This window comes from Chiloscyllium plagiosum, chromosome 19 (genome assembly GCF_004010195.1).
Source record: "Chiloscyllium plagiosum isolate BGI_BamShark_2017 chromosome 19, ASM401019v2, whole genome shotgun sequence".
NCBI lineage: Eukaryota > Metazoa > Chordata > Chondrichthyes > Orectolobiformes > Hemiscylliidae > Chiloscyllium > Chiloscyllium plagiosum.
In genome coordinates this window covers 11,328,053-11,337,431 of record NC_057728.1, presented here as the reverse complement: position 1 = coordinate 11,337,431, position 9,379 = coordinate 11,328,053, and positions in this window count along the sequence as shown.

The window sequence follows — 9,379 nt, the reverse complement described above, 5'->3', positions numbered from 1 at the left end:
GTAGAGTGGAGGTGACAATGTTTACTGACTGAACCTGGCCAGACATAAAGAACAGACTGGACCATATTGGTAGAAATCCTTCCATTGTCACACCGATTCCCAACTTGCTGGACAAAATTGACTGCTGCCTCTCTCCCCCCTACACTACAATCGTAATTTCAAAAGTTCTTTAGTGGCTATAACACATGTTGGCACATTTTGGAGGTTGTGGCAAGTGCATATCAGTGCTGGCCCCACACTTTGTAACTGAAACAATTATGAGTTTTGTCTGAACTGCAGCCCCCATGTACAGAACAGCAATGTCAGACAAGTGAACATTCCCACTGTGATCAATTCAACAAATATTACTTCAAACTGCTGATGTATGGAGCTGACGAATGTGCACAAATATATGCTATTTCTAGTCAATTGTTCAACTCCCATCCAGAATCTTGTTCAGAGTTAGTGATGTCACTAATTGACTCAGTGTATTTTGTCCCAAATTCTCCTGATTTCCATACGTTGTGACAAGAGATCAGGTAATTCTATCTTACCTGTGCCAGGGTATTCCCTTCTGTGATAAAATGGTGGCTTTGTTCACATTTACACTCTCTTTACTGACTGGGTTATTCATTACTCAGTGCCGGAGCTGGACAATGATGTTTAGCCTGTTATACTTTGTATTACTGATTCATTTTGAGTTGGAAAATATAATTAGATAAGGTGAAGGCAGGAATTCATATTGTAATTATAGACATTAAAATGTCAATGCACATTAACTGTTGAGATGTTTAAAAAGAGCTGTTATAACTCAGCCAAAAAAGGAATATAGCTAAATGAATTTTTCTTCTAAAAACCATAAGATGTGGGAAGTATGAAAAGTGTTCTCAGCGAGTGAGTTGTTTATCTATGAAATAGACTCCCAAGGATGATAATGGAAGCAGTTGGTATTGATTTTATAGAATCCCTACACTGTGGGAACAGACCATTCAGCCAATCAAGTCCACTCTGACTCCAGAGAGCATTCTACCCAATCCCTGCAACCCTGCAATTCCCAAGGCTAATCCACCTAACCTGCGCATGTTTGGATTGTGGGAGCAAACTGGAGTACCCGAAGGAAACCCATGCAGACAGTCGCCTGAGGGTGGAATTGAACCCAGGTCCCTGGTGCTGTGAGACAGCACTGCGAACTGCTGAATCACCATGCCACCCTTCTTTTATTCAAGTACAAATTAAATAGACTTCTTTCCGAAAATAATATTTTGGTATAATGGTAATAATTGGAGACATGTAATGTGGTTGTGCAGCATGCTCGAGAGGAAAACATATCACTTTGTATCCTTGATTCCCAAAGGCCTTCATCGCTGGGATTGTCCTCACATCATGTGTGCTGTAGAGTAATTGGCAGGGACTGATTTACTATGTTACTGGCACTTCTGCAAAGTCAGTCTTGATGGAGTGTCTATTGTGTCTGCAAAGATGAAAATCATTTCCCCCACCAAGTTGCGTTCTCTTAACCCTCAGAGGAACAATATTCCAGGAAGGAATGAAGAAAACACTTCGAAGACCCTTTGGATTTCCCTTTAAAACCTGGCAGCATTGATCTTGTTGACTGGGAGGAGTTTACTGCCATGTGCATCGAATGGCACCAATTTGTCCAAAATGCTGCAGCATGCTTTGAATCTCAAAATATTTGTAATGAGGTACAGCAAAGGTAGAAAGGGAAAGAAAGGAAGCAATTCCTGCTGCCTGGACCCTACAACCTTTACAGGATGTTCTGCTCCATCATCCTAAATATCTGCCACTTGAAAATTGTCACATGAAGGCATGTGCCAGAAACTCACCACCCAAGGTTGTTGGCATCCTCAAATTGAGGACTAACTGATTACAAATGCTGTACTTTGTCAACAAGTCTATTACCTGAAATTGAGAAAGCAAACTAGATGGAAATAGCCTTTCTTAAAAATCTAGCGATTGCAATGTTTCTTAATTATTTTGTTCTGACATATTGTAATAAGAAGGGATTAATTTGTGTTCAGGTTAAAGTTACCACATTTGGGTGGTACACTGGTTCAGTGGTTAGCATTGCTGCTTCACAGCGCCAGGGACCCAGGTTTGATTCCAGCCTTGGACAACTGTCTGTATGGAGTTTGTACATTCTCCCTGTGTCTGCGTGAGTTTCCTCCCACAATCCAAAGATGTGCAGGTTAGATGAATCGGCCATGCTAAATTGCCCATAGTGTTCAGGGATGTGTAGGTTAGGTGCATTAGTCAGGGGTGAGTGTAGAGTGATGGGTCTGGGTGGGTTACTCTTTGGAAGGCTGGTGTGGACTTGTTCGGCCAAAGGGCCTGTTTTGACATTGTAGGGATTCTATGATTGATTCTATTTTTTTTAAATTTTGCTCTTTTTAATCTATTTTCTACCCTTTCTCCAATAGAGTTTTCACACACGCCTGAAGCTTTCGGGATTGGTGGTTGAAGTATTTCTTTCTGTCTGACAAAGATGTTCTGAAACCATCCAGTGATGGGTGCACATATTTTGTGGATACGTCTCTGCCCAGTTTTCCCTCCTATAAGAAATACCCAGTTTTAAAATGTACAGCAGAGGTTGAAAATTCAGCAGTGTTCAGAAATCGCTGTTGTAAGACTAATCTAAACCCTGTCTAATTCTGCCAATTGTGCCATCAATACCATCAATCTAGGTATACTTGACCACTGAATTTACTCCTAGCTGTCATTTCCAGAATGTAAAAATCTGGGAGACTAAATACATTTCTGAAGCAACTTCCATTCTTTTGCATGTCATGTTTTCAACCCTCAGGTATGTATAGCTTTTACATCAATAAGAATCATAGGAACACTGTGACAGGATTAGACTGAATCCAGCTATTTGAAGTTGTTCTGCCATACAATTATATCCTGCTTGACTTGTACCTCAATTCCACTTACCTTGTCGTTTTGCTTCACAAAAACTTTTCAATGTTAGTTTTCAAATGTTTAATTGAAATACCTTGGTTAGAGTATTTCTTCATCTTCTGCATTTAAAGAAATACAAGCCTTGTTTACACAACTTGTCCTCATATGTATCTGTTTTAGCCCAGGTATCATTCGAGTGAAACATACTTCTGCGATGCCAATAGCTTACCAAGCCACAAGTGATGATTTCCCTTTTAATATCATTTACTTCTTTGAAAATAATGGCTTGTGCCTGTAAGAGTATTAAAAACACAAAGGACAATGAATCATAACACTACATCATTATGATAATGTAATTATGGAATCTTTAGCCACAGATATCTTTTAAAAAATGCGATCAGAAAAAATTTAGCTGTGCATAATTTAAGGGAAGGAAATTAAAGTAATCTGAATCAGGAACATGTAGAAGCAACTTTTGCTATTGTGTGTTCCTTCCTTCCTAACAGTTGTGATCTTTTGGAATCCCATTCTGGCTGGGTTAATTGAAACAATGGATGCTGTATGTGTGGGTAAAGTGAAACTACTATCCTCATTGCCCTTTTCACCAGTTATAGACAAATACAGTATTGTGCTGCCAAGTATAAACCATGTTGACTTTGGTAATAATATTTATTGATGTAAAGTGTGTTTCTATTCTTTAGTCTTGTTGATTAATGATGGACCTGGGAAATTTGTTGCATTGATGCAAGCACTTATCTGTTAGTCTTCATTTGCTGCAGCTTTCCTGCACTCTGGCTGATGACCTAGCTCATACTCAGAAGACTAAGTCTTGCAGCATTCCCCATTTTGCTGAGAACATTGATTTTAGCCAGAACAATAATCCATTTACTCAATTGCATGAGAGATGATGTAATCTATTTGCATAACTGTTACTCTGTTAGAACTGGCGTGCTCAAGATTGGTGCCATTTCCCGCTCTCACTATGAACTGGAAAATTTCATTAACTTTGCTTTCAATTTCCACTGAATTCTCTCTTTCTTATTATCTATCTCCAATCTTGTCTACACTTTCTGAAAATCACTGTCTCTTTTTTTGAGGTGGTGTGGTGGGGGGGGGGGGGGGCAGGGGGTTGTTGAAAGACTCTTGATTAATTTCCAACATGAGCCATTGACTCCCAGTGCTACTTTAACCCCACTTCATCTCACTCTGCTTCCTGCAAGGACTCTATACCCCATCTTCCAGACTTCTGATTTCACTCCAATCCCTCTTTTCTCAGTTACGTTGGGGCTTTCGTTGTATTCATCGTCCAACATGTCCCCCTCCATATTCAATATATCATCTGCCAATTCTCACCACCTATATGGCACAACAAGGCATATCTTTCCATCTTCTCTCCTTCTAGCATTCAGAAGAGACCATTCCTTCTGCAATACATGTGTTCATTTCTCAATCACTTTCAAAAACCTCTCCTCTATTGACAACATGTTCTTGTGCAAGCGTGGGATATATACAGCATCTGTCCTTTTACAATCTCCCTTCTCACAGTCCCAGGATCCACATATTCCTTCCAGGTGAAATCACAATTTACATGTACTATATTGAAGAGGTCAATCTAGTATTGGCTAACCATATTAACAAGCATCTCTGTTCAATCCACAAATGTGACCCCAAGCTTTCGAGTCTCTGTTCCCTTTTCACATTGATTGCTATGTTCTCAGCCCCAAACACTGAATTCCAATGTAAACTTAAGAAAAAGCAACTCATCTTTCATGTCATTGTCATCAAGACTCAACATTGAGTTCAACCATTTCAGACCATAACCTCTGCGACCACTTGTTTTTGTCTTTGGATGATAGCTTTGTGGTGATTCTATTTCACCCAGTTGCACCTCATCTAGACCCATGTTTAACCTTCCACATGTCCCATAGGCATCACCTTCAGCATTTCACCACCATTCTGTTTGTCATTTCATCTCTCCTGCCTTCTAGCCTTCTCTTTTGTTCTATCCCACACTTTATTTCCCTGCCTCGGTACATTCGTAGCTTTATCAACTTCTGTTGAAAGGTGATCAACCCTAAAGGTGAATTCTTTCCGTATTTCCTACCTCACCTGCTGAGTATTTTCAGCATTATCTGTTTCCAACATTTGCATTACTTTTATTGAAGAATGGGAAGGAAACAAACCTCCTAAATTAGATATGTTACAATCAGTGGGAACATGTGATTCAATAATTGGTCCATTAAGATTTGTTAATTACAGAGTTTGTTTTTTGTATGCAGTTGCATCTTAGAAGAACATACATTTCCTTTCATTCAAAATATTATTGAATGCCTTATCTCCAACTTTGCTATTGTCTCCTTTGACATTCAGCATGGCTTTCCAATACTTCCTCCATGGGGCTTGAGGTTAAGAATCTCATTTGGTTAAGCTTATTTTACATCAGTAACTTCCCAGGTAAGTGATGGTTGAATATGGCACACAGCAGCATGGTGTCTGAAAATCATAGCCATATTCCCTCCATTTTATTTCTCTGCTGCACTGAGGCCAGAACAAAGTAGTCCCTCTATAGTTCCAAGCCTCAGCTACTAAACTATAGGATCTTCCACTAACTTCTGCCAAAGCCCCCCAGTTATTGTGTGACGTATTTGCTTTCTAGATATAGAGTTCCACACTAACTCATCAAAATTCCTTAAATAAGCAGTTAGTAAGATCTGACAATTACTTTAAAATGCCTCATATAAATTTTTATTTGTCCAGTTATTTTTTGATACATTCATTTGTTGTGATCCGGTACAGTGTTAAATTCCTGTCAATCAGAGGGGAGAGATAATCTATGAATATGGGATAAAACTACACCAATAACTAAAACAATATAGAAAAGGGCTTTTTGTTTGTTATTTTATCAAACATATCTCAACATATATTGCACATGACTTTACCTGAAGCCTTAATCATTATTAATTTGTGACTTATACTTTGTATATGTATTATAATTATTCACTTTGGTACACTGAACTATTCTGTAAAATTTAGTTTCAACTCAAACGCATGCCTGACAGTGAAACTAAAGCATTCATAAGTGTAGCAATATGATTGGAGTGATGAGTGAATTTTAGACTATCTGCATCATCTAAGGAGACAGCTTTCCAATAATGTAAGGAAAATGCTTTATCTGTTCTGATCCAAGTATTTGATAGAATTCAGGACATTTCCTGAAGCTGGTCATTACACACTCAACATAAAGCTTGTTCACCATCATCTTTGTTTTCAGAAATCTGTGAGAGGTTTTGTTAGTGATTGAGATCAGCTAAAGTTTTGGAGATGAAGGCTTTCTTAGCAATGGACCATTCATAAATTCTCACGCAATCTTAGGGATCGTTTTGTACTCCCATTTTCCCAGAGGAGACCTTCTCTGGCAGAGAGATTAGCTACAACTTAGTTAAAGAAAAAAACCTTGAATTTCATTATCTTAGGGCACACCAAAATACTCTGCAGCAAATGGAGTATTTTTGAAGTGTAATCATTCTTGCATTCCAAATTACCTTCCACATCACAATCCAGCAAAACAAATCCCTGAGGTCTGATTACCACACATACCTCCAAAATAAAGCCAAAAACATAATGAACAAAAAGAAACCAAACTCAAGGAGTTGGATGCCCAATTCTAATTCTTGTGTTCCAAGCCCCAGAGTTAGATGAAAGAACTGCAGCAACAGTAAACCTTCCATACCACTTTTTATATAATTAGTACTGTAGTTATGATCTCAATTAAAACTTTTAGTGTCTAGGTGCACTTGTATGGTTCAAACATTTGACCTGTACTATCCCAGGTCTCTGTGCCCAATAATGAACAGGAAAGTGAAGATAAATATTTGAATCAACCTGTCCTAATGTGTCATAACACACCTCTGGGCAAGTGGGGCTTGAACCCACACCTTCAGGTCCAGAGGTAGGGCCATGCTACCACTGTACCACAAGATCTTTAGGAAAGCAAATACACAGCATACACATAATTGTACAACAATTGCTCCCCAGCAGATCAAGTTCTTACTTACAAACACTGAAAATGAAAATTATCAGTCTAGCACTCGGTTGAACTGAATGACCCATTAATGCCCACGTGAAGCTTCTAAATTAGCTTTTGGACCAGTAATCTCATATACACTGGCTGTACATTGTTCAGTTCCAAATTGCATAAAGAGTGTTCTGACACCATAATGTACTGCACTACATGGGTGAAGCCCCACTCTGGTTTCTGTATTAAGGGAAAAATATTTTGTACAAGCAAAACAGATTTTAAACAATAAAAGGATCATGACAGCCTTTGAGGGTATATGCAAACTAGGGTTTGCAAATTCTTAAAGAAGGGCTTATGCCCGAAACGTCGATTCTCCTGTTCCCTGGATGCTGCCTGACCTGCTGCGCTTTTCCAGCAACACATTTCCAGCTTTGCAAATTCTTAGTTCCAGGGAAACTACCCAAGAGGGAATATTGGAAGTGTTTGGTCAATTCAAACTCCCCTCCTGACAGTTAAAATTCATTCTTTGAGAACAGATGAACATTGTATCTTTGTTGTCTTTGCTTTACAAGTAAAAAGTATCCATGTGACAAAGGACAGCTGAGCACTTTTTGAACATTGCTTTACTCCTAGTAGTATGCAGTCTTAGTGGCAAGAGTCTCTATGGTCGTAGCTCAGGTGGTCTCGCACTGTTTCTCTCTGCAGTTGATTGAGAGCTGACTTTAATATCTGGAGAATGGAAAGTTGCTTTTCAGTGATGGCCATACCAATAGACATTGCCATTTTGTTGTGCTATATTTGTGTGGATGCAGTACTTCCCTGTACATTTGGTACCAGTTCTGATTCAGTAGTGAATGTCAGTGTGAGTTGATTTCTCACTTTGTGTCCCAGGCTGACCCTTCAGTGGAGTCTGAGGAAGATGCTATCACTTGGATGAAATAGTAAACTAAGGGCTTTTCTGTGAAGATCCCACGAGATGAGTGAGGTATTCTCTCCAGTGTCCTAGTCCTCATTTAACCCTCAACAACTGCAATAAATTGAAAAATTATAAATATTTGGTCATTTTTCTGATTTCTATTTGTGGGAGCTTGTGAATGAAAATCACTTGCTGTAATCCTTACACTCTGACAGTAACTGTGCTTCAAAAATATCTTGGGATCCTGAAGTCATGCAAGATATCTAAGTTCTTTCTTTTAACTTTAGATTAAATACTCATGATACTTCTGTCTTGCCTTGCTGTGCAGTGCAGACAGAAAGCTAGGTGACTTGTTGTGGTTGTCAGCAGTGAATGTGTGGCTGTACAGTACCATACCATGTCTGTCTCACACTTCCAGCAGTGCCAGTCACCTGCACTAACAACACTGCATGTGTGCTTCAATGTGTCTCAAAATGGAACAGAAGTAGTCGTCAGTTAAGGGAGAAACCCTTCAGGTAGAGAGTCCGAGCACAAGAGCAAGTGAGGGAAGAGTTTGCATGCATTAATGAGAATGATAGTGCATGAGCCTTGATAGGAGATGGGTGGAGTTGCCAAGTTAGTGAGTATGTGGCAACAGAGAGAAAGTGGTGCCACTTATGACGGCAGAGTGAAGAAGGTTATTGACCTTCTTCCAACACTGCTGGGTGTTTCTCTGGATAGTTGAGCTCATGTTGACACAGGTGGCAATCACAGACCAGGCTGGAATGTCTGGTATCGTGGTCTCCTCTGCTAATCTTCTGAGAAGAGGATAACCCATCGATAGACCACCCTGTCAACCTCTGCCTGTGAGCATAGTGGGATGCCAGTTTTCCCTTATGTGTCACATCCTGGGCAATGACACAACTGTGCAACGCAACTCAGGGCTGACCATGATTGACTGGGTGCACCAATGGCCTTTTAAGTATAGTGCGACACCAGGAATCCCACAAGGATCCAGCAGTGGCGAGTGGCAGAATTGAACAAGGGTTGTGGAGCATGACAAATGAGGCAAATTTAGGATGAATGCATGGGAAATCTCATTAGGGGGAGAAACTCACTATGCCAAGCGTTTGCCAAACTTTGCACAGCCATCAAAGGGTTTTTACAAATATATTAAGGACAAAAGGGTAACTACGGAGAGAATAGGGCCCCTCAAAGATCAGCAAGGTGGCCTTTGTGTGGAGCCACAGAAAATGGGGGAGATATTAAATGAATATTTTGCATCAGTATTTACTGTGGAAAAGGATATGGAAGATATAGACTGTAGGGAAATAGATGGTGACATCTTGCAAAATGCCCATATTTACAGAGGAGAAAGTGCTGGATGTCTTGAAACGGTTAAAAGTGGATAAATCCCCAGGACCTGATCAGGTGTAACCGAGAACTCTGTGGGAAGCTAGAGAAGCTGAGATATTTGTATCATCGATAGTCACAGGTGAGGTGCCGGAAGACTGGAGGTTGGCAAACGTGGTGCCACTGTTTAAGAAGAGTGGTAAGGACAAGCCAGGGAA